This window comes from Zophobas morio, unplaced genomic scaffold (genome assembly GCF_036711695.1).
Source record: "Zophobas morio isolate AGI-343-1 ecotype UQ-CSIRO unplaced genomic scaffold, CSIRO_AGI_Zmor_V1 ptg000851l, whole genome shotgun sequence".
In the NCBI taxonomy this organism is placed as follows: Eukaryota; Metazoa; Arthropoda; class Insecta; order Coleoptera; family Tenebrionidae; genus Zophobas; species Zophobas morio.
In genome coordinates, this window is record NW_026972953.1 from 76,516 (window position 1) to 98,880 (window position 22,365).

Sequence of the window (22,365 nt, forward strand, 5' to 3'; positions counted from 1 at the left end):
TTATAAATCTTTGATAATAAAAATATTTTATTTAAAGAATATTTATTAATAAAAAAAAATTTTATAAACAAACTTTTTATTTAGTTATTATTTATAATAAAAATATTTCAGATGTAAATATATATTAATATAAAAATGAATCTTTACCGTTAAAAAAATATTTTATAGTTTAGTTTTATTTATAATGAAAACATTTATTAAAAAAATATATTAATAACAGAAAAGTATTAATTCTTAATTCATATAAGAAAAATACTTTAAACAAAATTTTCTAATGAGTTTTTATTAATAATTTAAATATTTCATATATAAATATATAAATTATACAAAAATGACAATTCATATTTCATTAAAAAAAATTATTATAAACAAAATTTTATATTTAGTTATTATTTATATTGAAAATACATCATTACAAGTATATAAATTATATTAAAGTGATAATAATTCTTTATTAAAAGGGAAAATATATATATATATGAACGTTATTTACATAAAAAATTTTTAATTTTGTTAAAAAAAATTATTTCTACTGGAAAAAAAATAATTACTTTTAAATGATTTGTGTATACTTTTAATAAAAACTTTTAATAATATTAATAAAGAACAAGAGAATATAAACTTTTTGCTTGAAAAGTTGATAAATTATTTATAATAAAGAAAACTTTTTAAAAAATTGTTCATATTATTATAATTATTTCATGTTTACAACTATCAATAAATATGAGTATTACTATTTAGCAAATTTTATTAAGAAAAGTTTATAATAAACTTTTCTTTTCAAATAAAATTTAATACATTTAAGTTATTTTTATATTTTACAAATAAAAATATAAATTGTCACTATATATAATAATTTTTTATAAAAGTTTATTATAAACTTTTTTTTTTTGCAAAAAAAAATTACTTGAAAGTTATTTTATATTTCATTAAAATATTTAAAGAAAATATAATTTATTAAAAAATTATAAAAACAAAATATTACTAATAAAATATATTTATTATAAAAATTTATTAATTATTACTAAATATAATAATTTACTAAGAAAACTTTATAATAAACTTTTTTTCTAAAAAAATCGAGTTATTTTACATTTTTACATTAAAATATATATAAGAAATTTATTAAATAATTATAAAAACTAAAAATACCTAATTAAATATTTTTTTTTTTTTTAAAAAAAAATTACTTATAATATTAATTTGTCTTGAAAAAGAGTTTTAGTAAAATTGATAACTATTTCACAAAAAAATTACTAATAATATTTTATTTACAAAAGTTTATAATATAATTTATTTTTTGAAGTAAAAAATTTTATATTAGCTTAATAAAATATTTTAATGATTAAAAATTAATAATATGTAATTTATTGCTAATAAATTAGTTTTTATTATATAATATTAAATTATTAATATAATATATATGAGAATATTTTAATGGAACAAAATATTATTAAATAATAATAAAAATAAAACTAGGTATAATATTTATTAAAAAATTAAAAAAAAACTTTTATTAAAAAAAAAATTTCTAATGACTTATTATTTCGGTTAAATAATAAAAATAGAACTAAATAAAATATTTTGTAAAAAAAAAAAATAAAAATATTAATAATTATTATATTTAAAATTTAATTAATATGTATTTATAAAGAAGTTTACATTTATATAATTATTAAATTATAAAATAACTCTTTGGTTAGTAATATTTTTAAACATTTATGGATTTACAAAATATCTTAATAACTTTTTTAATATGAATAATAAAAGTTTAGAAGTTTTTAATACTTGTCCTGTTAATAATTCTTTCAGTAATAACTTTTTTCTGTGAAATTTAAGAAAGAGCTTTTACGAGAATTTCTTGCTATCCAATTGGTTATTGACAAGGACGAGTAAAATATATTATTTTTAAATAAAAAACTTTTTAAAAATAAGAAGTTTTTGTGTAAAAAAAAACAACTTTATAGTTATATTAATAAAATAACAAATGTTTGGGCAATGAATAATTATATAAAACTTTTAAAAAACTTTTATTATTTATTTAAATATAAAAGAATGATAAAATCATAATAACTTTTTAATAAAATTATGATAATAGAATAGTAGCAAAAATTTTTATTAATCACATTTAAAAAGTCACATTAAAAATAATTGGAATCTTTTATAAAATTTATATTAAAAAAAATAAAAGAAAACTTTTTTTACTTGCTATTATAAAAAGTTTATAAGAGCGAATAAAAAAACTTTCGCAGGCAACTAAAAGTTGGTAAATTTTTTTTTGAATGTTTAGCATTATGTCTGCTTTTAGTAAAGCGAGTTGATTTTAATTCTTTTAGTAAGCTCTACGAGTTCGCCATGCAAAAGCGAATTAAATAATAGTAATAATAATAATAATAATAATAATAATAATAATAATAATAATAATAATAATAATAATAATAATAATAATAATAATAATAATAATAATAATAATAATAATAATAATAATAATAATAATAGTGATAATAATAATGTTCTGGAACTTTTGAAAAATATGGCGGGATTGCCCGTATGATTATTTTCGTTAGATTTTTTATATACTTTCATTTTTTTTTGATATATATTTATTATTTTTGTATAAATTTTTATTTTTTATACATTTCTTTATATTTTTTCTTTAATTTTTATATTTATTTTTTAAAGTATATTAAATATATTTCTAGAAAAAAAATTTATTTGATTTTTTTAAAAACTTTTTGTTTTCATTTTTTCTTTTAAAATATTGAGTAAAAGTTATAAAATTTTTTAGTTTAATATATTTAGTCAATAAAATGATATTATAATAAAATAATATAAAACTTTTTTTTATAAAAATATAAATCAAAAGTTATTAAGATTTTAATTTTTTTTCATATTTATTATAGTATATTTAATATTTATGAATTTTATTTTAAAAATTGTTATATTACTTTTTTTTTTTTAATATATAATAGAAGTTTTTAAGTTTTTAGTAAAATAATACAATATAGTATTATAACTTTTTTTTATAAAAATATTAGGTAAAAATTGTAAAGTCTTTATTTCTTTTATATTTAGTAAATTTTATATTTTTAAATTTTATTTTGAAAATTGTTATTTTAATTTTACTTTAATATAAAATAGGAGTTATAAAGGAGTTATTTTTTTAACAATTGATAATTTTAATTAATATATAAATAGAAAATAAAAGTTATAAAGTTTTCTATTTTTAATTAAAAAATTTCACCGGTAAAATATTATAAAACTAAATAAAAAAATTTTTATAAGAATAAAAAAGTATAAATTAAAAAGTTTTTTATTTTTTTATTTTTTTGGAGTATATTTAATATTTTTATTTTTTAAAAAACTTTTCATAATAATTTTTTTTTTAAAAAAACGTAAGTTAAAAAGTTTTTTATTTTCTAATTTTTAATAGTATACTTATCATTTTAATTTTTTAAAGAAATGAAAGATAAATTATAAAAATTTTATTTTTTATAAAGAAATTTTTATTAATAATGTTAAAACTTGTTGTATAAAAATGTAAAATAATAGTTATTAATTTTTTTATTCTCTTTATATAAATTTTTTTAAAACTTTTTTATCTACACTTTTTATTTTATTTTTAAATAATATAAAGTATGTATAACTTTTTTTTATTTTTTTTTTAGAAATATTTTAGAATATATTTCGGATTCCAAACATTAATTCAGATTTTAGAAAAAATCTTTACTATTTCTTAACTTTTTTTTAAAGCATTGTGTAATATGAAAGGTTTTTACTGTTTAAGCAACGCTTACAAAAACCATAAAAAAGATGCTACTCATGAAATTATTTACCAGAAATATAGAAAGGTATATAGAAAAGTTAATTTTAAACTCGAAAGTAATAAACAATTTGATTATTTAAAATGAAGGTTAAAATTATATATATCTTGTAGAATTTATAAATTATGAAATTTATATTTCTATACACTTAAAGCTGATAAAAGTTTACTGAAATTTGTTTAATTAGTTAGAAAAAAAGGATTTATAAAAAATTAAAATAAGTATACACAAAATATTTACAAAATTCAAGTAAAAAAGTAAAAAGTAAAAGAAAAATATTAACTGAAAAATTCAGTTTTGAAAAAGTTATAATGATTAAAAATATTATGTTAATATTCATTTTATACGTAGAAAAAAATAATTTTTTTTAAAAAAATTGCTTCGTGAATTAAAAAAATTTAAAGTACATCCAGTCTTGTTTAATTAAATTAGCAGTATGAATGACGAGCTGAACAGTTTGAGTACGAAAAAGTATCATCATCTTAAAAATAAATATAAATTTTATATTAAAACAATAAAACAAGGAAAAAACTTTTGAATGATGAGTTCCCCACTTTAATTCCAAAACGGGTTTTATAATTTTCATCAACGGAAGAGATTCTGATGCTAATTTCTATGATAATAAAGGGTTAAAAGATAAATACTGTAAAGAATTATCTAAAGTTATTACTGCAAAATATATTTTTTTTGTAAATTTATAAAAGTCCTCAGTTAATGGAAATGCAGTTAATTTCTTGATTAGTTAAGATGTAAATTTTTTTGCAATAGCTCTGAATTAATACGTTTAAGTTTAAATTTTATTCCTAACATACTTTTTGCAGTAATAAAGTTTAAGTTGCAATTTATTATAAGTATTCGGTTTAAATAATAATAAACTTTTTATTAATTTATTTGCTCCGAATTTGTAGCTAATTAATAATAATTCAATTACTAAAATATATATTTTACTGATAATTATAAGGCTTTAAATTATAAATAAAAAGTAGATGATTTTTAAAATTTTTTTAGACGCTGTGAATTTGTATAACCAAATTATTTAAATGGAAAAATTTAAGAAAATTTGAGGTTCAAAGTATGATAGAATTAATTTTTAGTTTTTCTTTTTAAAGTAAACTTTAAGTTCTAATATATGCTTCGAATTTGTACGATTAAAATTATTATTTCAAAGAGCAGAATACTTTAATTTTTTTTATATTCTCCAAATTTGTAGGTTCAAAATTTAAAGATTTTTTTAATTAATTTTAAGTAGGCCGAAATTAAAAGCTGCAAATAATTTAAATAATTTAATCCTAAACTTTAATTTCTTCTATACACTCCGAATTGGTGTGTCCGTGAATGATAGTGCACTCAGTTTTTATTAAATCAGGCCAAACTTCTAAGAGCCACTGAAGATCGATCATGTAGTTAAACTATCAAAAATTAAAATTAGTATCATTTAGACGTTAAATAAAGTACTTAATTGCAATAAATATTTAAAAAGGAACACCTGATACACTTGCTTAAATTGACCCTTTAGAATTTCTTTAATCGTAATGCAGTTTTTATTATCCATCACTTCATCATTAACTCCTTTATAAGATGTTGTAAAAAGAAAATTAAATGTTTGCGTTATAAAACAGTTTCTTTAATTTATGCAATAATAATTTATATTTCTACTTTTAAGCATAAGCGAGGAGACTTGCCTTCAGCGCGGTTTAGATAAAAAGGCTGCTTAACCAAACTTTCAACTTCTTTTAAACGTTTGGGATTGTTTTCTATTTTTGCTTACTTTCAGTTTAGTTTCTTAATAAATTTACAATAAAATTAACCTTTATTAAAGCCACAACGTTTTAAATTTCGTGGCATATTCTTATTGATTTTAAAAGCTAATAACCCACTAAATACTTTAACCGTTTTAAATTTTTCAAAAATAGAATTATACTTTTTAATCAGTTTAACTATTTTTTAAAAGAGCTTCCATACTTTAAAAAAAGTTTATATATTTAACTGTCAGGAAGCCGAAGGCCACACCTGTGATAAAAAAATTAAGGGTTCTTTAGGGGACCAAATAATGTAGTGTCCAGAAATTTCAAGTACATAATCCTATTGTTTTACAAACGTTACTTATATTTCTTACGCGTGTTAAGCACTTTTACTAAATTTTACTCTTAAGAAACCTTAACTCTATTAATTTAAAAAAGTCATAGTAAATTATACTAGGAAGCCTGCCGTCTTTAAGGTTACTCGAAGCTGTACTTTTATAATAGAGACGGAACGCTTCTCTTTATTATAGTTAACAAAATCTTATAGTAAAATAATAACTATAATCTATTGAGAAAAGAAGCTGTTTAACTAGAATAATTGCCCTTCTACAATATCAAGAGGTGAAATAACTTCAAAGTTTCTTAAGGTAAAAAAAAAGTTTACTAGATAAACTAAAATTTATTAGGACTAGATAGTGGTAGTAAAGGTCAAGCCATTTGGTTGCTTGATACTTACTGCAACGGTCAGCAAGTTTTCGGTATAACGTATAAAATAGTTGGACTAAATACGCTTAAGAGCTGACAAATTCAATGAATATATTTTTCCAGCTTAATTCTGCTTCATATACTTAATGAAGAAGCCTTTTAGCGGATTGGCCATTTCTGCTATTCACATAATTTTTTTCCAACTTCCCCTTAGAAAGCTTTCTGTATAAATAAATTTATAACAAACCCCAAAACACCTTTCACAACTCAAATATTCTGAGACTATCAATGCACCTTTTAAGGTTTGTTGTTATCTCGGAAACACTACAGGCAAAACTCTATACCCATATATACTTGTGCTACTAGATTTAACAATCTTGATACAAAATTATTTGTTTTTTTTTTTAAAGCTTGTCCTTCTACTGATGCTATGTTTGTAAGCACCGCGTTGGGCTAATATTGCTAGAATTTTTGTTTTGTACCATACAAACTTCTGGAAAGTTTTTTAAATTATTATAGGTTTCTTAATAATATTCAAGTTTTGACTCTTAAATGACTTTTTCTTGATTTGATCAACTAATTTGCCTTGCAAATGACGCAGTATAAGTGTGGAATTCTCCAAGCTTGCTTTCCGCTGTTAAATTAGTTTTTTCGCTTACACATTTTTCTATATTAGTGCTTCTACTTGTGAATATTATATTTCACTTATTTTGCTGTGACCGGAATAGATAGCGGAAAAAATTAAAGACTAAGGATCGTGAATACGACTCACTTCGCTTACAACAATTCACTTTTCATGCAACTGCAGCAAGTTTTTTTTTATTTAGGTATTATGTGTTTCGCCTCTTCTGTAAAAGTTCAAGTCCTGTGTGCTCGTGCCATCAGAACTAGCTTCAATTTACTTTCCTTTTTACTGATTTATAGCACAAACTATATATAAGTTAAATGTGTTGTCAAAATAATACTTAATCTTAATGTGGAGTTATCAGTTCTCGTACATCTGATGTTAAGAGTAAACTAAACATAGCGTTCCAATAAGTAAATTCCATAACTTTTAGAAAGGTAATACTTAGTAAAACGTTTATAATCTGTCAGTCGAATTTATTTTTTAATTCCAAACATGTAAGCGAGATAGTCCTTCTTCCCTTGAGCGTAATGCAAAAAGCTTATTCAAGTATATAAAAGTAAAACTAAAAGCATTATTTGCAATCTCAAATTAAAAGCACAACTATTTAATAAAATCTCAAAAAGTATAAAATTAAATTTGCTTTCTTCTAAGACTACAGGTACTTGTTTCTTTTTCTCTTCAAACGGCTTCTTCAAATTTTAGCCTTGTTAATGAAAACTCTTCCACAAAATTAACCATTTTTTTCCCCTTCATGCCAATGTCGGAAAATTAAAAAAATATACACAATGTTGCGTCTAAGCAAAGCAAAAAGATAGTAAGTTTATTTAAGGAAACAGTAGTGAAAGTGACATGAATCTGTAGCATCAACGACAAAACAACCTAAAAACTTATATAGTAGTAGAGCTGTTCCTATTTATTAACCCTTTACCCAGCAAAATTCTGGGCTTCAAATATATTTTTATTGCTGAATCACTCCCCGTGTTGAAACTATAATTTAAAATCCAATATTTGCTTTCAAAATTTTGTTTCTATATATCTTATTCATTACTTTAAAATAAAACGGTGAAACAAGCGTTTACTCATTTAAGCGAAATAAACAAAAATCAGAATGAAATTTTTGTCCAATAAAAAGTTTGCACAACACATTCTCAACTTTACGTGCACTGTAACTAAATTTTTCACTTTTTTAATGTTCTGTTGGTTGCTGACAGTCCGTTAGAAAGTGGTACTCAAACTTACCAGAGATTGTTTCAGAGACCGAGCCTCTCTTTTAGGGTCAATATCCATTGATCTACTCTTTCAAATTGTAACAGGTTAAACGTGTAAAATCATCACACCGGGATTGAGAGCTGTCGTCCGTAGCTCAGCGTTTAAGAGCATTGACGCGCATACTCAAGGTCTTGGTCTCGATTCCCACCGACGCGACTCTCTTTTGCGGTCTTTGATGGTCGCGTATTTAACCTCGCCCTCATAAATTCTAATAAATTGAACCTAGGCGACAAGTGGTAAACGAAGTACACAGTAATCTTATAAGTGGTTAACGCATCGGGAGACCGGCAAACCCCATCCTTCGCCACAGTTTATGCATTGATTTGTGGTGTGGCTTACCGCCGTCTTGGCAGGGCTGTATAACAACTATAAAATGTTTAGATCCTAAAAAAAAAGTACGGAAATAAGGTACTTACGCTATATTCCTACAGTTAAAGTCTTTAAAATTATTATAATGTACTATTTATATTAGAAAACAACTTGAAACGAATTTTAGCATATAGATTGTACTAAATTTCTTTGCTATTTACACTGAACGTATAGAGTTTTTGTTCTACTTGTTCTTTTGTTTATATCCTTTGCTTTTTTTTTACTATTCTCTTGCGGTTTTATATTCTCTATTTTGTCACTTTTTGATTATTAACTCTGTTCCTCTAGCTTTGCGGGCAAAGAGACCTTATTTATAAGTATTCGCTCGCCTTTATTTGTTTCTTTATTTCTTTGTCTCGTTTCTGTACGTGTTCATACATAGTTAACAAACGCCGAGACTTAACTTCAATTTAACTATATTTTTTGATTTTTTATATAGAAAAGGTTTTAAAGCGTCTATAAAAACGATTGACCGCATAAATATATTGAAAGATTTGACTTTTTATTTAAAGACCGTATGTATATATAAAGTAAATTTTTTATTTGAAAATTCTTTTCGAAGGATATTTTTATGGCTTATTAAAACTCCCAAGTTATTAAGAAATGTAATTATTCTAATGTACTTTTTAGTCTAACTTTTTATCAAGTTTCCAGCCAAGCCATCAAGCATACAATAAGTAAATGATCAGTAAGATAAGACAATATTAGTACTTCCAGTCCGAACAATGGAAGTATGATGGTGTAGATTTTTACATTTGATAAATACAACAGAAGGGATCCTATATATAAAGAAATAAATTATACAATATATACGTAATAATGAAGACAATTAAAAATAGTTGAGATATCTTTTTTTTTGCTGAAGAATGAAGTAGGAAATAGTATTTATTAAAAACAGGATAAACCTGAGATCCACACGAGAGAATTGATAACAGCTGTGCGAAAATTACATAAAAAGTTACTGAATACCTAGTAAGTTTTTTAATAAATGTTTTAAGAAACTAATTTAAAAATTATAAACCTCCTGTACATGACGAATTTTAACGATATAAAACCAGTAAACCGCTGTTCTAACTATGGTCATGACGTAAAAGCTCAGGTAAAAGGTTTGCTCTAATCCTTTTCTTAAAATATATTTTAGCTTGCAAGATAAAAGCGCGTGTAAAAATGAATATTTTAAATTTACTATACAAAATAATTTTAATTTGTATTGATAATTTATAAAAATGAGAATAATTATTTATTGATAAGTTATTAAATCTACCGGTATACGACTTCCTTTGGATCGTTTTGATGAAGCACTGAAAACACTATAAAAGGAATAATTACAATTACTTGCAAAGTAATTTCGTAACCCAAAGGGAAAAGGAAAGTTTTAGTGCTGTCCCTCTCTGTATTGCATAATAAATTCTTATTAAGTTTTGTAATATAGTATTGTTAGTCTTTCTTTTAACACAAGCCTGAAAATTGTCGGGAAGGGTACTTTACAAAGATTGTGTATATCACTCTAATTCGGCCTGTGAGAAGAGCCATGAATATTGTGTGTACGCATCTCATGATAACAATGGACAGAGTAGCTATAAGTGTAAGCATAAAGCAAATTAGTCTTGAGAAAAAAAGTTGAAAAATAAAATATAATTTTTAAACAATATCAGCGGTCGCACCATCATAATTTAATTTAATTTTATTTGTCTATAAAGTTCACTTGTTTTATTTAATTTTAAATTAAATTTTATAAATAGATGTTAAAGGTTAATGTTTATACCATTAAAATCGCAATCAGCAGTATATAACCTTTAAAATAGTATTCACGTTTAAATACGATTTTTATAATGCTCTGACAAAACATAACTGAGAATATTACGTCTTTATTATATAGTTTAAAAGCAACGAACTAGAATAAATTTAAATAATCAATGTCGATTACAAAATCTATAAATAAAAATCATTAAAGAAAAGTTTCTAATATTATGCTGCTTAATCAGTATTTATTTATAAATTAATGCATCTACCAGGAAATATATATACTACCTATCAAACTTATTATTTTCAGGACCCTAAAAACACGAACTCTGCTAATCTATAATTTATAAACACGATAAAATTAATTACTTCGAGAAAAAAAGCTTAATCTAACGTACAATATTACTAAGGTGGGAGTGACGAATAAATTATTTGAAAGATTACTTTTTTTTTTTTAATTTATTTTTGACTAAAAGTTTTGCTTAGACTCAACTAATAATTAAAATTGATAAAAAATTAAACGCTAATTTCTCATGTAAAAAGTATGAGTTTTTTAATTAAATTTGTAGGGCTTTGACCTTTAAATTATTATTAATACTATTATTATTATAAGGCTGCAAAAAAAGGTATTTATACAATAGTATTGACTTAAAATTTTAAACCCTTTTATAATATAATAAAATTATATAAGTGCTTAGTCGAAGCTGTTGATTTTAATAGGCCTTATTGATAAGTAAATTTATTTGGAACAAATTTTCGTTAATTACTTTTTATCTCCAAATTGAAATTTTACTATTAAACGGCAAAGTACTGAAGTTACCTAAGTTACCCGCTTAAATATTTTATGAATTTAGCAAATTTTATACACAAACATTAATCCAAAATTTTTTAAAACCAAAATCTCTTATAGTTTGAACTTTTCCCTTAAAAATATTTAATATTAGTTTATGTTTATATTCTAAATTTCAGTTATAGATTTTTAAAAATTTATATATTTTTTAAACGTGCAACCTCTTAATAAGATCCTTGCTGGAAAATCCCATAACTCCGTACTAACTTCGTTAATTTCCTTGAAAGACCAGATAGTAACAATAAAGGCTACGCAGCCTATTAACAAACATCCAATTGATAGCGATGTCCTTTTATTAACGTAAAAAGTATACTTAAAGTTTCTTGAGAAAAGCAGTAATTATGAAGTTTAAAGAATTATATTCAAAAACAAACATTGAAATAATAAAGTTGAATCCTTGTGCTTTAATGGCTGGATAATCTTTATAAACTAACACCGTTCTGCCAACAAGTATTATAAGAAATATTATAACTGCAACGGAGGTAGATACTGTAAAATAAAAAAAGTCAGAAGTATTATAAATTAAAATTTCAATACTTATACCCAAAATCGTTGTAATCAAGCGGACGGTGCTAAACTTTTCCCAAGTTAAACTTAATGTTTTTAATTCTTTTAAAAAAACCAGAACGGGAACCATAAATCCTTTTTAATAATGTAATTTGGAAAAATTACATATTATTTTTAATGCTTTTTTAAACGTTAAAGTTTAAAAAAATGAATTATAAAACTAACCACAAGGAAAAATTAAAGTTAGTATTAGTAAGGAAACTGTCCAAATCCATCTTTTTCTTAAGTAGTTAAGGTTACTATCTTCAAATTTTGAAATCTTTATATTTTTATCTTTAAAATTATTGCTTAGCAAAGAGAGTTTACCAGTTTGTGCGAGGTTTAAAAGGTGGCTGTTTAAAATGTATTCTTTGGCTGGAGAAAAGCTATTAGTAGTAATTTCATTGATTTGTAAATTTTTAAGGCTTCCATGTTCAATCTGTTAATTAATACGTTGATCCATCTTTGACCTAAAAATTAACGTATTTATATAACTTTATTAATTACTTTTTCCTGATTATTTTTCTTGTCATCATTATGACTGCTCCTAGCAATAACGTTGCTATTTTGATCTTCATTGCTCATCTTTACTCCGCTAATATCCTTGAGCTCATTATCTGTAATGGACTTATTAGATTCAGTAAATAGTGGATCCTTACTACTTGTTTTCCTCTATTTTTTTTTAACAAACTAATTTAGCATAACTATAGCTGTAAAAATGCGCAAACCTTTCGGTTACATGACATATTTTTATATATATACAAATTTCCTCATATATTTTTTTTGGTTGAAAGTTATTGTTCCTTTTATAGAGAAAATTCTCTTTGTTGGAAGGAGGTTACACGTAGCGAAATAGTGCTTTTATGGAAACCCCTCCTTCGCTTTTCACAACGGCTGAAGTATATTACTAAATATTTAATCAAAAAAATATTTTCCTTATTAAGGTAATAAATAGCTCGGAGGTTAGTTAATTACTGACAAGTATCAACGTGATAGTGAGAAAAGATTATTTTTAAAGCAAAAAACGGTTTTTACCACAACTTCTTAATAATGAAAAGCTTTTTAGGTTATGAAATAACGCCTTTTAAAACAAAAAAATTTTCTCTACGCAAAAACTGCTACTTTACGTACACTCCCATATAATTTAATTATAAAAATTAAAAAACAATTCCTTTGAAGGAGTAAGTATTTTGTAAAACATGATAGTTTTTATAAAACACATTCAGTAGAAAAAGCATTGTTGATTACCGTTTAACAATGCCAATCTTTAAGCAGTTTGTAAAGATGGAAGAAACACGTGGCTAGGAGCTTTAGTAAATATTTAACCGCTTAACAAATATACGTACGTACAGCGAAATACTAAACATTCTTAAACTTTATTAAGTTTAAGGCTTCCGAAGTTCTAACTTGCTCTGCGGTATTGTAAAATGTAATGCGCCGAGAAATATAGAGCGCAGCAGAACTTTTTCACCGAGTTTTGTGCATCTTTAAATGCCCGGATTACAAAAATTTGTTTTTTTTAAAACCTCCAAAGATCAGGTTGTCTACAATTATTACCGTAAAGGTTAGTTTATCAAGCATTCTTCGTTAACTTTACGTGAACTTTTATTTCCTTTAATAAACTTCTTCACTTTTTATAAATGACTAAAATGGGTACTTTTTGTCTCTCCTTTTTTTTATCAATAAGTTTTAAGAATGAAGAATAAACTTTATAAATATCTACAATTAAAAGCAAAATAACTCTTTATTGTAGTTTTAATTTAAACTTCAAAAGATAAATTTGATTTAATTTTATTATATTAATATTTTTAATTTAAATAGTATAAAATAATTAATTTCTGTAAAAATAAGTTCATTTTATTTCATTTAATATTATATTTTTGGCTAGAAAAATATAAATACACTTTTTTTATAAAATTTTTTGTTATAAAAAAATAATTTAATAAAATTAAAACCGAAAATTTTCTTCTAATTTAGAAATATAATATTACTAAAATAATTTAGTGGAATTAAACTTAAGGATAAGCAAAGTTTGTCCCTAATTAACTTCAAGAGCAAAAAAAAAATATAAAATAAAAAAAAATTCTCTAAAATAAATTAAGAATTATTATTTATTAAATGTTATTTCCTTTTCCCTTTTCTTCAATTTCTTTCTTTCAATTCCTTTAAACATTTTTTGCTTAAGAACATTTTGAAGATAAAAGTTATTTTCTTTAGTGGATTGCGAAATCGCCAGAAGCAATTTCTTTTCTTTAACAGCTTTTTTATAAGTATCTATTCGTAAATAAAATAAATTAATAAAGCTTCAAATAAGTTAAAGATTAAATAGTTTAATTTACGTAAAGTATTATTTTAAAAACAGTCCTTAAAATTTAGACGTATAATTGTTTTTAAAGATTGAAAAAAACCTCTATCGCTTAGATGATGCCATTTAAATTTAGGAAGATATTTTATACTCCATAAATCATTATGATATCTATTTTTCTTAGAAACACCTGATTCCAGCAAAATTAAAATGTATAATAAAAGAAATAAAAATTAATATTATCAACTAATTGGTTTGTTATTCAAGTATTCCGCAACATTACGGGCGACTTTTTTATTCTCAAATTCCACCCATCCTTCGATATATTTTTTCTTTTTATTGCCCCCTGTTTTTTTCCTATACTCCCAAACTTTATCATCTAATATTAGTAGTAAATTTATCTCTTTAAAATAAAATAAAAATTTAAAATATTAAAGTATTGCCTTCTTTTTTTAAAAATATACGCCCCACTTCCCCCCATTGACTTAATAAATGACGTACTTTAGCTGGTTTCATAAACGGGGGAATTCTTGGTAAATAGAGCACTCCTAAAACGAAATAATATTTCAAAAACTTGTAAACCTAACTCTACCATATTAAAAAAATTAAATGTAAATTTTATATAGCACCAGAATTTTTAGTTCTTTCATTAAACTTTTCAAGTTCTTCTGGGTTTAAAGATTTAATCGTTTTTGAAGGGTGTGCTATTTCATTGTATTCTAAATTTAAGTCATTTACAGGAGATTCTGGAGGCTCTCTTCTTTCTAAAGAACTTAAAACAAATTCATTAGTTTTGTTCTTGTCCAATAACATTTACTTTAAATGCCCTACTTAAAAACTTGAATCAAAATTACTAAAATCAAATGTAACCAGCAGCGAGTCAAGGCGAGTGAGGGTTAACAAAGAGCTTCTACATAAATAAAAAAGCACATGGCAAACGAAGATTACTGTTTTTATCTACTTCGTTCTCTGTTGTGCGCTGGCTGGACTTTATTGTAACTAGTAATAAACCGGGATAGCTTAATATATATATAATAGACCTTTTCATAACCAACTATAAAGGTAAAGTGTTAGAGTTAGTGATGTACTAAAGAAAAAGCAAAGTTTGAGATTTAAGGAACATTTTTTACAAAAAAAATATTACTAAAACAGCAACTATTAAAGTATTGTAATACCTGTATGAAGTTAACCCAATTAAAGTATTAAAAGTAGTATAATAATTTTTAAAACACTTAAGACTAAATTTTTAACATTTGAATATTACGTATGTTCTGATAAAATAAAGAAACTAACAGTTAGAAAAAGGTAAAGAGTGATATCGAAAAAAAGCTACAATATAGTAATATACAGTATAAAAACCATATAATGAGCCTAAAAAAATTTATATTGTAGCTAACTAAAAACAGAAACTTTTAAATTACTGTCTTGAACGATAATTTTCCGATAAACTTAACATAAAGAAACTGAGTGCAAAGAGATAACAATTGGCCTATTTTATATTTAATAAGACGCTGTATAAAGTTATTTATTTGCGTTTAATATAATTTAACTTACTTTTACCAGTCACTTGTTTTCTAGTTTCAACATTAATAATTAAAGAAAAAAAAAAGAGCATGAAGATGCAAAAAATCAGTGAGCGCTCCATTGCCAGCTGACTCACGTAGCCTGATACTGAGATTTTTGGCATCTTACTTAAATCATAATCCTTCTAGAGTAAAGTTGTGTTCTCCATTTTTTCGCTAATATTTTATTTAGCTTCAATCCTTATTAGTACTTGTAAGTTTTACGCATTAAATTTATTATCTTATAAGCTTTAAATCCTATTGTTTCTGTAATATTTGAAACCAAAAAATATAACTTAAAATGCATATGACCAGATTTTTAATAGTAATGTCTGTTTTGCAAAAATTATTATTACTTTTTAAAAAATATAAAAATTTAACCATGTATATAAATCACACAAAAAAATTGCAGTAATTTACAATAACTAATATAAATATGTTCATAAAAGACTTAAATTTATTAAAGACCTAAAAGTGGTATAAAAATTGAGCTAATGTAGTACTCTTGTTTTTGATATCATTAGAGTAACCAGATGGTTAAACAGACTTTAAGTATTGTTCTATACAATTTTAAATATTTCGACTAAAATTTTATGCTCCCCTTTTGCCCGTACACCGGAATTATATGGGCAAAAAATTAAATAGTTCATAGAATTCATTATTGCTCGAAAATATCGTTTTCGAAGCGGTTATATGCTCCCCGTAGTTAAAAATATATAAATATATAAACTGAAAGCCAAACATTTTTACGGTAGCTAAATTAAGTTGAATATATATTAAAAAAAATTTTTTAAATTTTAAATTATTATTAGGCCGGCATCGCTGGCTTGATATTTTTTTCAATTTTCCTTCATGTTCAAAGAGACCATACATTAAATGCATCATTTTTCCAAAAATCTCATATATCTTTAGCAGTCCTTTTATGTCTCACCTTAAGCATCTTGAATACTTTAGCGAGAGACTTCTTTTTTTTAATATTTATATATTGCACTGGCCTGCTACAGTCGTTATAAGTAAAATGACTTGAACTGCTTAATCCTCATCCCAACAAGGGAGAGGGTTCGTGATGGGTTCTCTCCCTGCAAAGGTGCTGCTTTGAATACATGTCCAATTTTAGGTGAAATTGCCAAATTAAGAATTACTCTATAAGGACAATTTTTTTATCAAAATTTTTAGTCATGTAAGCCTTCACTGGTTTTATATTGTATTATTGATATAGATAATATTACTATTATATTATTACTACTAATTAATACTATTACTAATATTATTACTATTTGTAAACCACTATTATGAGAATTATTGCATTATTTTTTCATTAATATTTTGTATTTAAAGTTATTATCGGACATAGTAAGGAGATGTTTTCGTCGTCTATATTTGGAAAGTGAAGGGGTCGTAAATTAGGGAATCATTTTCAGATGATTTTATGAATTCCTCAGCTAAGCTCTTAGTAAACTTCAAAAATTGTTCTAATTCGCATTCACAATGTAATTGGGAGAGTCCTATGTACCAAGGAGCTCCCATAAACATAAAAACTTATTTTGCAAAAGCGCAGTCTATTTATGGTGAAGGTCGAGGAATAGGCCCTAGCTACTGGTGCGTAACCCATCATTGTCCTGAAGATAGCTTTATGGATAATTAATATGTTATTAAGGTTAAGAACACTATGTTTGCATATAAGCGGATATAAGGCGTGAGTCGTATTCTAATTTTCTTTACCAAATATTCAATGTGGGCCTACAAAACTAAGTTTGTTATCAATAATAATACCAAGGTATTTGACTTGTTTATTCCAGGAAGGGGAATATGAAAAAAAAAAAAAAAAAAAAAAATTCTTGTAGTACCCTTTCTTTCTTTTTTTCGAGGTAAGCATGGCTTGGCTCTTTAAAGTATTAACGGTTACTTTCCACGTTGTTAACCGATCTTCAAATAAGTTAAGACAGGATCCCCTCTATTTGATTGCAAGAGGGGGAAATTTTGAGCTGCTGTAAATAACAGTGTTATCGGCATACTACGCCAAGGGAGTTTAGGCGGTAGGGGGAGGTATGCCAGATATGTATAATGAGAATAGGATAGGAGATAATAAGTACCCCTGGGTGTCCTCAGCGTTAAGTATTTTGAAATGTGATAGTTCAGTTCGTACATGGGCCAAGAACGATCTACTACTGACTTATGATTCTGTAATTCGTATCACGTACTCGGGTAATGCACATTTCATCATTTTATAAATGAGAACCTTATACCTTGTCAAAAGTCTTCTGTATGTCTAAAAAAACCGTTATTGACTTTGTTATTAAGGACATTAGCTGCGTTTTCCACCAACCTTTAGATTTGTTGAGTGGTAGAATGACTTCTTCAAAAAACTAATTTGATAAGCTGGAATAAGGCTTTTATCATTAAGAAAATTTTGCAACCTTAAAAGAAACACAGCTTCTGTAACTTTTCCTAAGCAGGAAGTTAGGCTAAAAGGGCGATAAATTCTTTAGCGTAGTTGTTTAGACGAGATGTTTATAGTATAAAAACAACTTCAACTTGCTTCCAGTTCAAAGGAAAATAACCATGGAAAACAATCGAGTTAAGATCGTTGCCTTTTTGGCTTCAATTTTATCTATTAATTTAATCCTACTAATCCTCTTAATTAGTTCAATTCCTTGCTTTTTTACAAAAATAGAGTTTTCCATACTTGACAGTACTTGAGGCAGGGCATGGAGGTTAATAACTAATGCGTCGAAAAGTAGTTCTATTATTTATCAAAAAGGAGAAAAACTTCCCCAGAGCTCTAGTAGTCTCTGTAAACCAACTATCATTCCTCGAAGTAAAAAAGTTAAATATCTCGAATATATACTTGACGACAGACTAAGCTAGACTCCTCATCTTTATTAAGCCATTTATCAAAACCAGACAAGTTATAACCGTTTTATATTCCTTACTTTGCAGGAATGAAATGGCGCTAAAAAAACAAGCTTCCTTAAACAAATCGGTCATACCCCCGCTGCCTCTATTGCCTGGATCTACTTCTCGACTACAGTTAATACCAAGTCGAGTCCTGAGAATGGCGATGGACGCCCTTGGTTTGTGTGTAATAACCAACTATATAGAGAGTGTACCTCGAGCATATTTAAGATTATATTTTACGGGACTGACTTACTAGAGTCAGTAGTCACCACGATTTACTAACTAGACAGGCTCTTTAATATAACTTTCGTTGTCCACCAAGTACTCGCGGCCAAAATATTTCTGACCTATTAGAGGGAAAATATGGCTGATTATAGTTTATTTTACTAACTTTCATTACGTAATTTAATTAGACAACTGTATTAAAATTTAATTATCTCATTACATAAAATATTGTTATTACTTTGCTATGAAGTCTTTACTTTTGATGATTAAGCGCCTCCATCGTTGATGGCGCGGTCATGGCTTCCGCACCCTCAATTAATAGAGGGAAAAGTAGATTTAGCAGTAATTGATAATAAATTACGCCTGTGGTAAGCCAGTGCCTAAAAGATTAAAGCATTAAAAAAAATTTTCTTCGCGCGTGGTGGGGCTGTTAAATAATATGTATAGTTTTCTTATTAAAGGATTTTTATCATATTTCGCTAACTAAATGGATAGTGTCAGCGCACATACATAAAAAATGTAACCAAAAATTATTACTATAAAAGTATTTTATTGAATCTAATTTGATTAACGCTACAAATTTAATTTTTAGTATATATTTCAGGGAACACTGACAGCTAAATCAACCCTAACGTTTTATTTCACAATTATCGTACAAAATTTTAAATTGATTTCTTTTGTTTATTCTATGAAAATGACCCACTAAAATACTGATATATAGCATGAAATTTGCTAATCAATACATATAAATAATATTTTTTGCTCAAATGATTAGCTTCTAACTTTGTCGCCCGAGCTAAAGCTTACTTTATAATTAATATAATTTTTAGTTGTACCTATTTACATGCATGCATTTAAATTACAAAATATTGTGGTATTAATTTAATATGACCGCAAATATTTAATTTTTTAATAAAAAGCAATCAATAAAATTTTTATTATAATATTGTTTCGCGGGAGGAAAAAAAAAAAGAGTTCATAGGACGCTTTATTTAATAAATATTAATATATTTTTGAAAACTTAAATTTCTTAAATCTATAAATACTGACTACTTATGTCATAAATTTTACTACCATGGACGCCACTCTGCAAGCACTGCTAGTCAGCGAGATAGTATTACCAACCCGTTGGCTGCGAATACTGAACTTGAAAAAGAACTAGAGGCTTTAAAGACAAAATTAACTCACTTGGAAAAGTAAGATCCAAAGTAATTTCTAAAAGCTGTAAGGAACCTTTTGGGTGCAAGATTATAAAAATTGAAAATAATAACAACCCATACTTACCCCTCCAACTTATAGATGAACCTTGTTTTTACAAAGAGGAGGTTTTTGAAGACAGTGATATGCTAAAGACACTGTAGACTTAGTAGACAGTAGTATTAACCATACCAACAACACTAAAAAATTAGATAAATAATAAAAGCAGTAACCACATAAAAAACGACTTTAAAGACTACAATAACAGGTTGTGTGGTAATAGTAACTGTACTAATAGTAAAGATTCTAACAAAAACAAAACTATTAACTCTATAATAACAGGTCTAATCAAGTCTTTGAAACCTTTTTCAAGGGCCAATTAAGTAGTGGAGATAACTATGCTAGTCGTGGTAACAATATACCAATAATAATAGTAATACTAACAAACTAGCATGGGAATTTGTTAAACATCAAATTATTGGCAACGAAATAGGTATAAAATGCGCCAAAAACCTAAAACACGGAATTCATGCGAACGTAGTCTCTCGGACGACTACCGGAAACTGATACTCCTGCTGTCAATATTATACACACCAGCTGCCTAGCGAAAAAGAGCTTAACGTGGTAATTCGAATTATTTTCGTAGAGATGGATACGAAAATTTTAAAAGCAGATTTTATGTTTCGAGGTTTAACCCGTCTGAGGTAATTAGAATGCGCTCGTTTAGAAAGGAAAGACAACCTCTGCCTCTTCTACTGATGCGAAGCAAGATTCTATGATTTAGAAAGTATAGGGCATGTAGCCGTGCCGGTTAAACCCCTAAAAAGAAGCGGGAGGAAGTGCCATAGATAACTATTTGGATATATCGAGGATACTGTAAGTCAAGCTACAAATGCGTCAAATGCAGTAGCTCTCACGAGTCGAAGTCCTGCACTTTAAGCGAGAATGAAAACTTACCTGCGTGAGTTGCCAAGAGTAGCATCCTTCAAGTTATAGAGGATGCATATACAACCCAAAAAATGCACCTATGAGAAAAATTTATAAAAAAATTTAACTAATGCTTTCAAGATCCTAAAAGTTTCGTTGAAGAAAGTATAAGCTATGCACAGCGTACTAAACTTAACATCTCACCTGAAGCAACTAATACAGCCCCCGTCAACGACATGCTGAATAACTTTGTAGAAACACTTACCAATGTGATCAGCTCCCATCTGGCAAAGGTCAAAACAGAGCTATTTCAAAATTTAAAAACTATAAAGTTGAATAAATTGAGGCCAGCTCATATTTCCTTAAGGATTTTGGCGTTCGATACAAAATGCAAGAACTGCAGGAACTTATTCCCCGATTGAATCTGGACATAGTTCTTATCTCTGAAACACATCCGATGGAAGGTAATCGATTTAAATTACCTAACTATTCTGTTTACAGGTGCGACAGGTAAGATACAGGAGGGGGGGCTATCTGTTCTAATTAAAAGAAAACTTACCCACCAAGCGCTCTATTTTTTTCGACTTGTTAAGTTTAGAAGCTATCGGCGTGAAATAGAGCTCTGTCCTAATGAGAAAATCAATATAATTGCTGCTTATAAATTACCAGATAAGGTTATGAATGAAGTTGATGTTGATAAAATTTTGCGGATTCCTCCAGCATTAATAGCTGGAGATTTAAACTGTAAAAGCCCTTTTTGGAATAGCAGGCGGGAGAACGCCAATAAAGAGGTTTGCTGAAATAGCCAACAGTAAAGGTTTAATTTTTATTGGTCCAAAGGACCCAACGCATTGCCCAATCAAAGGGGTTCGTGCGTTTAGATACCACGGTAACACAAAATATCTGCTTACCTGTCACCGTACACGCTATTTGTACTCTCTTCAAATCATAACCCCATCCTCATAGAGATAGGAGAGAAGTCGGCCGCGAGCACTTCGGTTATAAAGGTAACTAGTTGACCAACATTCCGGAATCACTTAGACAAAAGCATAGATCACCACGGCTCACACCATTGAGAAAGCCCCTAATTTAGATATGACTGGTGTACAGATAAAAGGTGGTATAAAGGAGGTCCCCAGTAGGGCCCACTTTATTTTAAAAACTCAAAACTTAGCAGTCTGGTTTACCAGGCCATATCAGATCGCTGATTAAGAGAAGGTGAAAGTTGAGGTCAAGATAGATGAACTCTTGTGAGAAGAATTAAAAGCATGGTTTAACGAGGGCTGGCAGAATAAATTAGTCTTTGGGCCAGAGAATAATTCCCTATGAAAATTAAGAAGGGCCTTCCGATCTACTGAGACGTCGGACATAACACCACCCATTCAAGACGCTGGACGCTCAGTGCCGACCTCCGAAATAGTAGAGGCAGCTGACGAATCAATGGAAGCGCACTAAACTATTATAGAGCCCTACGATAATGAACACCATTCCAAGCACGTGTCCACCATAGTTACTGCTTATATCAAAGACCTAACACTTGTAACAAGGTTAAGCTTACCACCATTAAGGGATATA

General features: G+C 26.3%; 2 long non-coding RNA genes across 2 annotated transcripts; both read right to left on the minus strand.

The window, feature by feature from the left end:
* Positions 1-4,373: 4,373 nt before the first annotated feature.
* On the minus strand, positions 4,374-5,372 carry LOC135122068 (uncharacterized). The gene is made up of 3 exons (XR_010279231.1): positions 5,311-5,372; positions 5,120-5,233; positions 4,374-4,437 (listed from the first exon to the last, which is right to left on the minus strand). It is a non-coding gene; the product is annotated as an uncharacterized LOC135122068 (long non-coding RNA).
* Positions 5,373-9,182: 3,810 nt separating this feature from the next.
* LOC135122064 (uncharacterized) lies at positions 9,183-9,665 on the minus strand. The gene is made up of 3 exons (XR_010279229.1): positions 9,559-9,665; positions 9,443-9,506; positions 9,183-9,316 (listed from the first exon to the last, which is right to left on the minus strand). It is a non-coding gene; the product is annotated as an uncharacterized LOC135122064 (long non-coding RNA).
* Positions 9,666-22,365: the final 12,700 nt, after the last annotated feature.